The sequence below is a fragment of the Erithacus rubecula genome (genome assembly GCF_903797595.1).
Source record: "Erithacus rubecula genome assembly, chromosome: 14".
In the NCBI taxonomy this organism is placed as follows: Eukaryota; Metazoa; Chordata; class Aves; order Passeriformes; family Muscicapidae; genus Erithacus; species Erithacus rubecula.
Window position 1 is genome coordinate 15867092 of NC_136666.1, and position 12743 is coordinate 15879834.

The following is a 12743-nucleotide window of genomic DNA, read 5'->3' on the forward strand; positions in this document are numbered from 1 at the left end:
AATTAAAAAAAAAAAGCCATTCTAAAAGCAATGCATTCTATGTATGAGAATGTTCTTGCCTGTGCATTATAGAAAAGGTGAAAAGAAACACAGGTGGGCTATTTCAGAGCATACCAGTACAAACACACCAGTCAGGCCTATTTCCCTCTTATGTGTGTCTTTCTGGGACTTGAGTTCACTTTGGTCCCTTTTCATTTCCTCATAATGCATGGGTGCAGCTGCATCAAACTTAAAACATTACAAGCTCAATATTACTTTCTGGCCCTTTCTTTAAACTCCTACACAGGTACTTTGTATCTCTGCTGTTTAATACTAAACAAAAAATGCCATTATTTTATTGAGCCAATGATACTTCATCTTTTTTGTGTTTTACAGCCAATTTACACAAATGGCTAAAATTGTTATTTCCACTGCATGTTATTGAACATTTGACAGTTGTTCCACATGTTATCATGGTGCCTGTGACTTCCTTTTGCATGTGCAAGTCTTATACAGTTTTTTCTAGTGCTGTGCATTTCCCAAAGCATTTTGAAACTTCTATGCCAGCCCTCTGCCCCATTCAACTTTCTTCCTTGATTTTCTTCAAAATACCAAGTTGACAAAAGCCATCTACAATAATCCTGAGATAGTTCTTTAAACACCAGATTCAATTCCCTGCCAGCTGTCTGCATTCTTTTCCCTAGAGGATCTTCATTCTTTTTCTCATACTATGCAGCATTTATGGAAAATATATGCTGTGCTATGGTTTGCATTCAAATTGTCAAAATATAGCACCATTCCTCAGGACTTCAAACCTCAGAGGAAGTTTGAATATGACCATTTTAACAGTTCAGAAAACTACCCTTAGTGATCTTTTATTCACAGCATTTCAGAATGTGTGAGGGTGTCTGCAGGCTCCCAGAAAGCTCTGTGAGGGCAATCACTCCCTCTTGGCAGCTGCTTCACTGCTTTGTTATTAAGCAACTGGACTCTGCATTAATGCTTCTCCTGCTTTACTCCTATAACTTCAGATAATTTCCTTCTCTTTATCCTTGTTTACATCAGAGAAATTCCTTATTGCTGGTTTGGATGGATGTGATTGCAAGCTAAGTGCAGACTGTGCCAGATTGATGCCAGTTCCCAAAATGGTTCTGAACATTCTGTCCTTGTATATGCTGGCAGCAAACCCACATTTATCTAGGATTCTGCTGCAATGCTGCTGACAATTAATATCAGCAAGAGATAATTTTCCTAGTATAAACATGTATTTTTTTCTTGCCAGATATTAAACTTGTGTCATTCATAATACTAGGAAAAGCCATTTTGCCACAGAACCCATGGGAATATTTTTTACTTGAAGTCATTTTGCCTCCCACTGTTGAAAGGCTTGAAAAGAAGTCAATGAAATAGAAGGCCAAATTTGTCAATGGTTTAAATCTGTGCATTTCTACTGATGATGTTGATAAGGCCATATGTGAGCATGAAATATATTTTAAATTCACATTTCTCCTTTTATTAATGCAATATGCTATGGTCACCTTAATTCTAAAATCACACAAAAATTCCTTTGGATTAGAAGTGTGCAAGACCTCTGAAAATGTATTTGGTTGTAAAAGCCAATCCATGTTCACATTCTCAACCACAGAAATTTTCCAAGGAAACCCCTACACTTCTAAGATCTGTGATTCTGTAAGCAAAACTGAAATCACTGCTGCAGACAATGATGCTACAATTCCAGTAATTATTAATTCCATCTCATTTGTCCTAGTAGATGCTGAGCAGGTTGGAAAACAGCTACTGAAATAAAAGCCTTGCTTCTTAGATTCCTAGCACTGATAGTTTTAGCAGAACCAGGCAATATTGTGTGAAGATAAGTCTGTAGTTTACACCTGAAATGAATGTGCTGCTATGTCCCAAAACTCCCAGAGTTATGCTCCTCCTCCTCCTCCTCCTCCTCTGATATTTTAGCTCAGCAAAAACACAGATTAGCATTTATCAAGAAATCACTGCTTTGCACCAGTCTGAAACCTGTGAGCAACTCTAAGTTATCAGTGGAAGGCCTATATGCAGTAGATAGAAAACCTGAAGCCTGTCAAGCTTTGAGCTTGATCTGGAAACTCTCTTATAAACCATTCTTTCCATTCACAGCAGTGTATTAGGAAAAGTAAGACAAATTTAAAAAAAAAAGTTAAAAAACCAAAATTAATACACTGTTAAAACATGCAAAGGAGAACAAAAGAATGTCAAGCTAATTTCCTTATCCAAATTTGTCACAGCTGCTTGGCTATTTTCAACTACAAATAACAATAATAAATAATCATGGTGAAATTAATGAAACTGAGTGAATGATGACTCATACTTTTTCAAAACCCATTACTAATAGATAAGTAACTGTTATTTCAGAGTAAAACAGACAAAAAAGATTGTTTCAAGATAAAGAATAACCTTAGAATTAGTTAAGTATTTTAAAATTTTGAAAGTAAATTTTGTTGAAGAGGAACTACAAGACAAGACAATACAACTGGAAATCTAATTCTGCTCCTATTAACAATAGAAAATAACTTCCCCTGGTGCAACACTTGCTCAAAGCCCAGCTGACTGATGCTGAATCAAGTTGTTCAGGGACCTGTTCCCTAGGTGACAGAAAAACAACCAGAATTCACTGTTCATATGAGTCCTGGGAATGAGCTGAGTTCAAGGAAGTTCTTTCCAGCTTTTCTATCACACATGGATGACTGCTTTCCCAGAATGGGAGAAGAATGGGAAAACTAAACTACCATTATCTAGCTGATCCAGATTGAAAATACAACAAATTACACATATATAAAAATTCTATAATTATTATCTTCTTCTGATAAAGCATCATCACATCCTTGAGAACTGCACCAACAGTACTAAATACAATTCTAACTGAGGTACAACCTGCTTTGATAAATATGAAGATTTTATAGTTATTAATAAAAGTGGCAAGTACAGTGTAAAGATTAGAGTGGGTTCATGAGCCAAAATACTCAGCTCTACTCCATTCTTGGCCAGGTAATTCATGTGTAATCCTAGTTAAGATATTACAATACTTAAGAGTAATTAATTGACTTGGGAATTGAAAGTCTAAATACTGTGAAACTTCAGGTGTGGAAAAACTGGCAATGTAGGAGAAGGAAGCACAACTGATACAGCCAAGCCCCAAACATATAATTAACAGAGTTTCTGGAATGCCTCATACCAGTACCTGCAGCAGTCAAGAATGTTGGTATGTTCATAAGAGTTTACTCCTGCCTTACAGTCTCCACATGTTCACTTCACAGTTATTCCTTTGAAACTGCTGGGAGACTATCAAGAATATTACAGATATTTAAAGAACAAATTTCACCATTATGGACTTGGCTCTTAATCTCTAGGATACTTGAAGTGGAAGAAAAAAATACTTTACCTTCTTGTGGATCACTTTGAGGGGAATGCCAGACAGAATTAAGTATTTTTTTTTTTTTGTCTCTCTTCATTTCTTCTCTAAAGCTTGTCCAGTCTGATCCTGTCTAAGCAACAATAGAAGTAATTGCAAAAGGACTGTTGGTGTTATGAACAACTGTCACTATGCTTGAGAATAACAATAACCTACTACCCCAAAGAAAAATGCTCTGTAAATCTACAGTTACCTGAATTGTTGCTTGGCTCTAAAAACAATGTTTTGTTGACAAAAAAAATTACCTCTAAAATTTTAATTACACATTAGTCTCCCACATAATTTATTTTCCATTTCCTTAATTCTGGACACTGAGACCAGTGCTCTGACTCCTATTTCATTCACAAGTCTAGCATTTGGAGTATGCAAGGCCTTCCAAGGGAGAATTCCAAAAGCTTTCTGTTTTGGTCCTACGTGCTGTGCTCAAAGGCTGCATGTAGTGCTGCTCCCAATGCTCTTGGACAGCTTCCTCCTGAACAGAACCAAGATTCTCAGAGTACCTGCCATTGCCTGGGCAGGAGATAGTGAAATCACACAGACGTGCCTGATGTTGGACAAAACGTTCCAAGCCTAACAAAAAAACCTGAGCCAGCATCTAACATGCTTTTTATTCTGTTTCTTACTCCCCCCACCCTGTAAAATATCTCAAGTTTTATAAGATAGCAGAATTTATGGAAGGACATGGAAAAGACATTACTATACAATATTAAACAGAGCAGTGTCCTTGCACACGTATTTATGCTTTAAAAGAAAAAATCTAAAAGAATACTTTGAGAGTTAAGAGAAAAAACATATAACTTCTTTAAAATAGATTCCTTTACACTCCACTTTTCTTCTTTCACACCTTTTCTTATTTTCTCACTTCATTAAAAGAAACTAACCAAATCAAATCAAACCAAACCAAACAAACAAAAAACCACAACCACAGAACCCAAAGAACTCTTTGAAGGTTCCCTGAGGCACTGAGTAAGCAAATAGAACAAACTTTTTCTTCAAATCCTGCAAAGTAAGAGAAAGTGAATCTTTGTTCTTTGTAAGTGACAGCAATCACATGAGCAATTTTGGAAAGCAGGGGAAAATAAATAAATAGGTTTATGTGGTATAATAGACAGTGATTTTCACATCCTGTAAGAGGGGAAAAATGCAATACAGTGTCCCTGAAACTTTCTATTGCAGGGAAAAAGAAAACTAACCAAGAGAATTTTAAAAATCTGTGGAAACAGCCTCAGAATTTCAGGACTGGCTTTGCCTTTTTTTTTGTTCTTCACACTTCCAATATCCAATCTTACTGTCTTTGCAAAGTAAAGGTAAGCCTGTTAGTTATGGGGCAGGACCCTTAGGAAGATTACAGGTTCTCACACATACATTCAGATAAAGGCTTTAGGCTATGATGCTCCTTTACCTTTTCCTGTTCTCCTGGAACTGGTACCATGTACTCATTTACTAGTTGTCCAAGTGGGACAATAAATCCTTCTCATTCTTTTATTGAAGCCTCCTGAGGAGCTATATATAAGTATTGAACAGTTCTTGAAACTTTGCTTGGAACTTTTCAGGTAGAAGCTCTGGAATGAAGAATTTGGAAATGGTTGAAAATCAACAGTAAACTCAGGGGAACCCTGCTAAGCAAATCATCCTCAAGACAAAAGCTGCAGTCCTGCCTTTTCCATCCAGTTGCTGGGCTCAAACAACTATTGCATGAGAACTGCAGTTTTTAAATGTACAAACTTAAGCTTTTTTCTGTTAGCCACTTCACTGAAGATGTAGCTTCAAAGCTGGTTATGGATTTTAAAGAAAAGGTATTTATAAATCACATTGAGATAAAAAAGAGATGGCAAACAGAATGATTTATAATCCAATGAAAGAATTGTAAAATGGTGGAAATCTAAGGATCAGTCTTCATACTTGCCTAAAAGAAAATTGCAATGGCTTTCAAGTGACATGTCACAGTTGCTTGCCTATTGTGTGGTCTAATGTCCCACTGCAAAACTAGTTTTCCTCTTTCACTTTTTCTTTTTCTGGGTTTGTTCTAGTGTCCTAAATGGCCTATATGTCTGTTTAATAACCCTGTCTCGGGTTATAAACTCTGCAACTGCTTGGCCCCTGGCTCTAAACAAAACAAAACAAATCATTTTCTTAAGCACTGTCAGTAAATTTAAGGAAACAAACTGCTCTCGAATCCCACCAAAGAAGAGAATATTCTCTCTTGTGGTTTCAAATCTGAAAAGCAGAATAAATCTATATCATCCATGTTTATCATGTATATCAAAAAGTGGATCTTGTTGTTGTTTCGTCTTTTTCTTGCAAAGACAAGTCTGAATGTAGGACTGGTTTTGAGCTTTAAGAAAGTACTTAAACTCCATTCTACAGCTGAAATTTCTTTGCTGAATGTCAAACTCTGCTTTGGGGAATCAGCTTTATGGAACACATACCTGATGTGTGCATACAACATAGTAATGCCCTCCTAAGTGCCTTTTTTTCTTTCTTTCTTGTTTTTATTTTCTTTTAAAAGATATCAACAGGAAAGAACTTCTTCAGCCTAGAAAAGTTGCATACTGTAAAAAAAATGAACAATTGCAGTGAGTTATCCAGTGAGCCATTAACTTAATTAAACTAATCAACTGCAGCACAGGACCCAAACAAGGGAAAGTGGATGTAATTTTTTTCTTCCTCACCTTTCACATCCACAGATTCATACACATACATAGACCTGTTTAATCAGGTTCAAGACAATTTATTAAAGCAAAAAGGATTGCAAGTGATAGGCACCAGGGTGAAAAAACCCAACCCCACTAACCAGTCCAGAATTCAGAACCCCTGGAAGAAAAGTTTCAGACTTTCAGACTTGGAAGTGTTTTAATGCTTTTCTGTTTAATGTCAGAGCAGGAATGTGGATGAAGTGTGACAGGTTTTCTACCTACAGGATAAAATATACCTTAGAGATACTAGAAATCTAAAATCTCCACTCTTTGGTTCTTTTCCTAATGAAGTTTAGTGTTGGGCTTCTCCTTTATAACACCAAAAACCAGAAGCAATTCCCAAATGCCACTAGCTTGAGCCATCAACATGCCTCCCACTACACATGAAGCTCTGCTGTCTCTAGTATTTTAATTCTTTCTGAAGAATTTAATACTTAATATACACAATTAAACAACTCTGCTAAATATCTGAGCTAGTACTCAGTAGAGGTAAAGGCAGTAGTTCACACTTCCCACTATTGTTACAAGCTCTGTGCAAACTTCTGTCTGCATCACCTACATCCAACTTCACATACTTGAGGTTTTCTTTGATACTAAAACAGCAACAATCTCATTTTCTTTAAAGGAAGAATATCAAAGCTGAGGCTGAGGGGAACACAGAAATCTCAAAGATTTATGTGGAAGCCTCCTGGCCCTTTTCAATTCCAGATATAGATGGAGCAAATGAGACACAGACAGAAAGGAGCTCTCTGCAGCACTGTCTGTGCTTAGATTCTTGTGAAAGTAAGACATATTTTTAGTACTTGCACCTCCACTAATAATAAAAACAGAGCACTAGCAGTGTTGTATTTTTATCACACAGTGTCCAAAAAGGCCTGGATGTTGTTGCAGAGTCAGCCAAATTTCAGCAATGCTAAAACCAGCTGCATTCTCCAGCTGTACAACTGTAAGGACAAAGTTATGGAGTATCAAACCCAGCAGCAACATGCTTTCAGTAACTGCATGTAATCCCACATTAATTGCTTCATATTGGTCATTGATTTTAGTTGCAGCTCCAGAGAAAAAGAGTTCAAATGGACCTTAATGCCAATGAAGTAGCATTTAAATACTTTTTTAGTGTAGAAGTCTTGGAAAATCTTGAGACAAAACCCCTGTACAGTATTGCAAGGACAACCCTCCACTTCAGGATGAAAATACAGCTTCCTTACCAGCTTGGTTAAACAAGACTTAAGATTTTTGTCTCTGTATTGAGAGTGTTGGCCAGACCACACTGAAAAGCAACATGAGTAGATGCTGATGAGAAGACAAAGAAATCAATCAAAATTCAGAAATCAAAGAGGCCAGAAAAATGTATCAACCTGTTTGATCTATAGCCTAAAGCTCAAGTCCTGCCAGAGAAAATATCTTTTTTATTTTTAATATTTGGAAGAGACATAATGGAGTAAGAGTAATATTTTCTATAAAGTAAATGGTCTGTTTAAGAAACATTTTAGGCCAGTTTGAAGATTCTTTGCATGTTTGTCCCTGATTTTCCAAGCCACCACATTAGTCAGTATTTTCAGATAGGATGCCTTTGTTTTGCACAGATTTGGCTTAAGGTCAGCAATGTAACAATCTTAGTGAAACCTGAAATAACAGACCATCCTCTAAAACCCCATGTATGAGGAATGCTGGCAGAATAGGGAATGATCTCTTAGTCAGCATTAAGAGAGGAGTAGTCCTGCTCTGTCCTTAGACACTAATATAAGCCAGCTCAAACTATTAAACTTTTCCCACCAAAGGGAAATAGGTGTCTCAGCTGGACCCTTCCCTGCCACATATCTGGAAAGGGGAGTTGAGCAGATTTGTAGTGTGTGGCATTTACCAATAGAATCTTTTCTGCTCGTATCTGAAGAGCACCAAGGAAAAATGTCTGCTGACAGCCAGCTACTGTCACTCTCAACTTCTCAGCCACTTGCACTGCTTTTCAAATTAGGGCTGGGGAGACTCTATCCAGCTATGCCACCTTTTATCTCTGCAGAAAAGATCTGCCAACTTTTCAGCAAAAGCAGCAGATGGGAACAAGCTGGTGCCCTAACAGAACAATTGATCTAGCTGAACTTCTCTTGAGCTTATCCACTCTAACACAGAACAGAACTTTGAAAACACCTTTCAAGAAATGTATTAACCTTTTAAAAGCAGTGCAAAAATAACTGCTCCTCTAGAAAATACAAAGATGATGAGTGCCACAGACTTTGATGAAAGTTGGAACAGTTTCTGGTTTTCATAAGAGGCAATGCTGGGAATGTCTCTGGTGGAGGATCAGGAAAAAGACCTCACATTGCAAGGATTATCAGCACTGCTCATAAAGGATCTGTAAAGGGCCTATCCTTTCTAAACTGGGACAGGTATTCATATGATACAGCTATTGTGTTCTTTTATACAATGATCACCAGGCATTCCTGAAGCAAATAAAGGAGTACCAAATACTCACTAGTGATGTAAATCCCTGAGCTGACACAGGCCAGAGACATCCTCTTTTAACACAGCCTGCAGAAAGCTGCCTTCTGGAATGCACTGGGAGAGCAACCAAAGAGAACAGTTAAAGAATGTTATGAGAAAAAGACAAATGTTCACTGAGGTTGGGGTGCACATATTTCTCACTCAAAATTAAAGAGACCTGCCAAGCTCTACAGACTTGAAATCGAAGTTGCAATCCTGGCTCCCAACAAACTCATGCTTGTGTCTAGCTCTCCTTCACTCCACTGCAGCACTGCAGGCCTCCCTCCACTCCACAGCACTGTGCACCAGAGCCAGCTGGTTTGACAAATTCCCCATGTTCTCGAGAAGCCCTTCAAAAAATATTATTTCTGAATTTCAGACTGCCATTACAGCCCCTCCCTATCTCATAGCCTAAACTCCTCTACTCTTGCCACACACCCATTCTTCCTCTGCTTCTCAGAGAGGTAAAAATGGAAAACCAAAATTACAAATTTTGAGCTAGTTTGCTCCTTATCTCCATTGCAGTCACAAAAATAACCAGTTCCTTCACCTCTGTATAATAAGAATGTATCTAAACTTGTAAATGCAGCTTCAAGAATCCATGGTCTTTCCAAGCTCCTTCTAGGAAAGAAATAATACAAGTTGCTACCAATGCAGGCAATAATTTCTCAGATCTGAAAGTAAATGCAAATTTTCCAAGAATCACAAATTTTCCAAGAATCATTTCCAGGAGATCACTCTGGAGTTTTTCCTTGCCAAAATCTTGATCCCAGTATCACAACTCCTGCCAAGAACGTGTTGTACCACTAAGCTCTGATGTGAAGACTGATGTCATCACACATTGCTTGAACAAAGGAAAGTCCACCAGCATCTGACATCATACTACTTTAATCCAGAATTATAACACCAGAAACAGTTACAGTCACCAAGTTAATCTCTGGAACATTCCATAAATCCTTCAGAAAAAATGCACTTCAGGAAAGGAATAGTCTTGAGCACAGTACAAAACTGTCTTTTGAACAGTTAAAGAAATAAACCTCTGAAAACTTTCTCCAAAAGAGATGAAAAGACTTCATCCAAAATTTTGAAATAACTTTTATTTGAGGTGATAAAGATAATTTCCAAGAACCTACTAAAGTTTTGCAAGATTTTTAGCTGTACTGTAAACTGTAAGTTAAAAAAAAATAATATGCTGCAAAACCAAAAGCCAAAACTTGGCAATTCTAATCTTCTGATTAGGAATCACTGAATTGATAACATTCTAAAACAAATGTGTATGAAGAAATCAAGAGTATGAGACTCCTCTAAATCAATGACTATTTCAAAGAGATATTAAATATTCAGCATACAAGCTCACACAAAAATACCTACTTTCATTGCATTCTGTCTATCACAAATTCTACATATGCTATAGGTATAATGAGAGATCCCAAAACAGTGGCATGATTTCTCCCTAGGACATAAGACAAATTAGTTTAAAAAATAAAAGTAACTAAACATGACCTGTGACTGTTACAGGTGAATGTGCTGGTTAATGAAGTCTGTGTTAGTGGCAGACAAATTAGGGATTCTCTCATCTGCTTCAATTGAAGTGAGAGCAATAAAAAATTATTTTAAAAGAACCAGGAAAAAAAAATCCCACTGAATTTCACATTCCATGTGATGTGCTAGAACTAATTTTCTTCAGATTGACAGATGTCTGCACCTCCAGCACTCTTCTCAGCCTCTCCACAAAACACAGCTATGCCACTTCAGCCCTACCAATAACTAATGCCACTTAAGCAACAGCCTCCCTGATGCTCTTCCCCATTGCAGAGGTTGGGAAAAGGAAAAAGCTGCCTGAGCCTGCCTTCTGTGGGCCAAACACTGAAACCACAAGCAATGGTGACAGTATTTTCCTTAAATAACAACAGAATACACTGCTGCTTGGAAACAAAGGGTGGGTAAAGTGAGAGTCTCCTAAGTGGAGTATGGGAGGGGAAATTAAGGAGTGTTTGGCTTCTCATAACAGTTCTCACACCTCTAAAAGTACACAAGACTGTTCACTGTGCAGCTGCCCCACACTTAATACACAGTATAGATGAGATAAACAGCACCTGGCTGCCCTAACACCTTTGTCAGCTCATTACCTAATACAACAAAGTGTTTTTCATTCACTTTTGCTCCAGTTAAAATGTAGGTCATGAGGGGATGATCCTCTTCGAGGTATGGATTTTTATCTTATGGTCTCCTCTGAACACTAGTTGGAGGAATTTAACCAGTGTAGTTTATAAGAAGGAGTCTCTGGAATAAAAACTGAGAGCCAGCCAGTAGTAAAAGCCCACAGATGTCTTACACTAAACATTCTTAACATGAGAATCTTTACAATTGACATTCATCTGCTCCACAGAAAGACATCAAACACATTCATAGATCACATACTGAGATGCACCTTATCAAAAGGCTAGTTTTTCCCTGCAACATGACAAAGTTTGTTGTATTGAGGTGCTGATTGAAGGTGTGAAAATATGAAAAATTACTAATCTTAGATTGCAACATATGTTGACTGAATTTGGAAACTGCCCTTAGCACACCTACATCTATTAAAGTACTTTGCTGGCACAGACTATAGTTAATCCCTGAGTGAGCTACAGTCAGCATCATCAAACAAGGGCAAAAGTTCAATACCAACAAAGAAAGAGCAAATAATACAATTTTCTCAGACCACCTGTGATTCCATTTCGGTTTCTTCTTCTCTTCTTCAATGAGACACTCATTTGTGCAATTTAAAAACCAATCTTAACAACAAAGCTAAAGGATCCTTCACATCTCTGAAGCAATTTTTCTTTTAAATAAATCTGAAAATACTGAGCATGATACTCTGCAGAATGTATCAGAAGAATCTGCTCAACAACTTGAACACCCATATTATCTGCAAATGACCTACTTTCAACACAGTTGCCCAGCACGTAACAATCTCTGCAGGAGACAGCAGCTCCCTTGCAACCAGTGAGCTCAGCACCAGAGAAATGGCTGTGTCTAACAAATGAGATAGCTTGGTTATTTTGACACGTTTAACACATCTATTTCTGACTTGTCACAAAGAACATTTAACATATTTTGCAACACTTTACTACTCACAGACATAAGCTATTACACTGCTTTGAGTGAAAAAACAGTTATCTACTGTCTAACAACGTCTATGCCAATTCAGTCTCTCACCCTTCCCACATGGCACTAAACACTTTGGCAATAAACACATTCAAATCAGCAAAGGATTTGGGAAGATTGCAACAAAAAATGGGATTAAGAAATGTCATTCCATTAACCAACACAACTGATAACCAAGAAATATGATTCTGCTGTCTTGATGACATTATTTTATAGTGTACCAATCAACCAAAGCCCACAGCAATCAGGAAGCCATCAGTCTGGATTTTCCAAAAAGGTGGATAAAACTACTACCCCTAAGAGCCTCCTCAAGCCAGTGTATCAGTAGTAAGGACTATGGGGTTACCTTGTACAAACACATTTCCTAGGCATGCTGGATGCAATATAAATATTTTAATGTTCAGTTTTCTACTTTTTAATACACTCAGTGTACTTACAACAGTGAAATTTGTTTCTGCTTGTAACACATCTATCCATAACTGAAATACACCCCACCAAAACCACACAACTTAAAATTTGAGAAGAGGCACTATTTCCCCCATTAAGGTTTCTCAGTTCTTCACCAGTGTTTCCTGATGTTTGATATAATAAGCAGAAGTGTCTGCCCATTCCATCTGTACAGAAGTATGGCATATAAGGCTCAAAATACAGCCTGTAAAGAAATGCTGTTTTCACCACAGCAGAGACAAGAGTTCCTCCAGATGAACTTTTCCTTCTTCCTTTGAGAGCAGAAGCCTAGCAAAGCTTGCCAACAAAATAAATACTTGGGCTGAATAAACAGTCCCTTAGATTCAAACTTGAGCTTTTGCTCAAGAAAATCCAGGTCTGAGATGATGCATGTAAGCAGATACATCTCAACTTTCTGAAGGATTGTCTCAAGTCAGCGTAGCCCACACTAACCCCTTTTTTCTATGCAAAAAAATAAATCACTTTATATTCACTTTGGAGTAAAAGCCATCTTATCAGACAGTCAAATG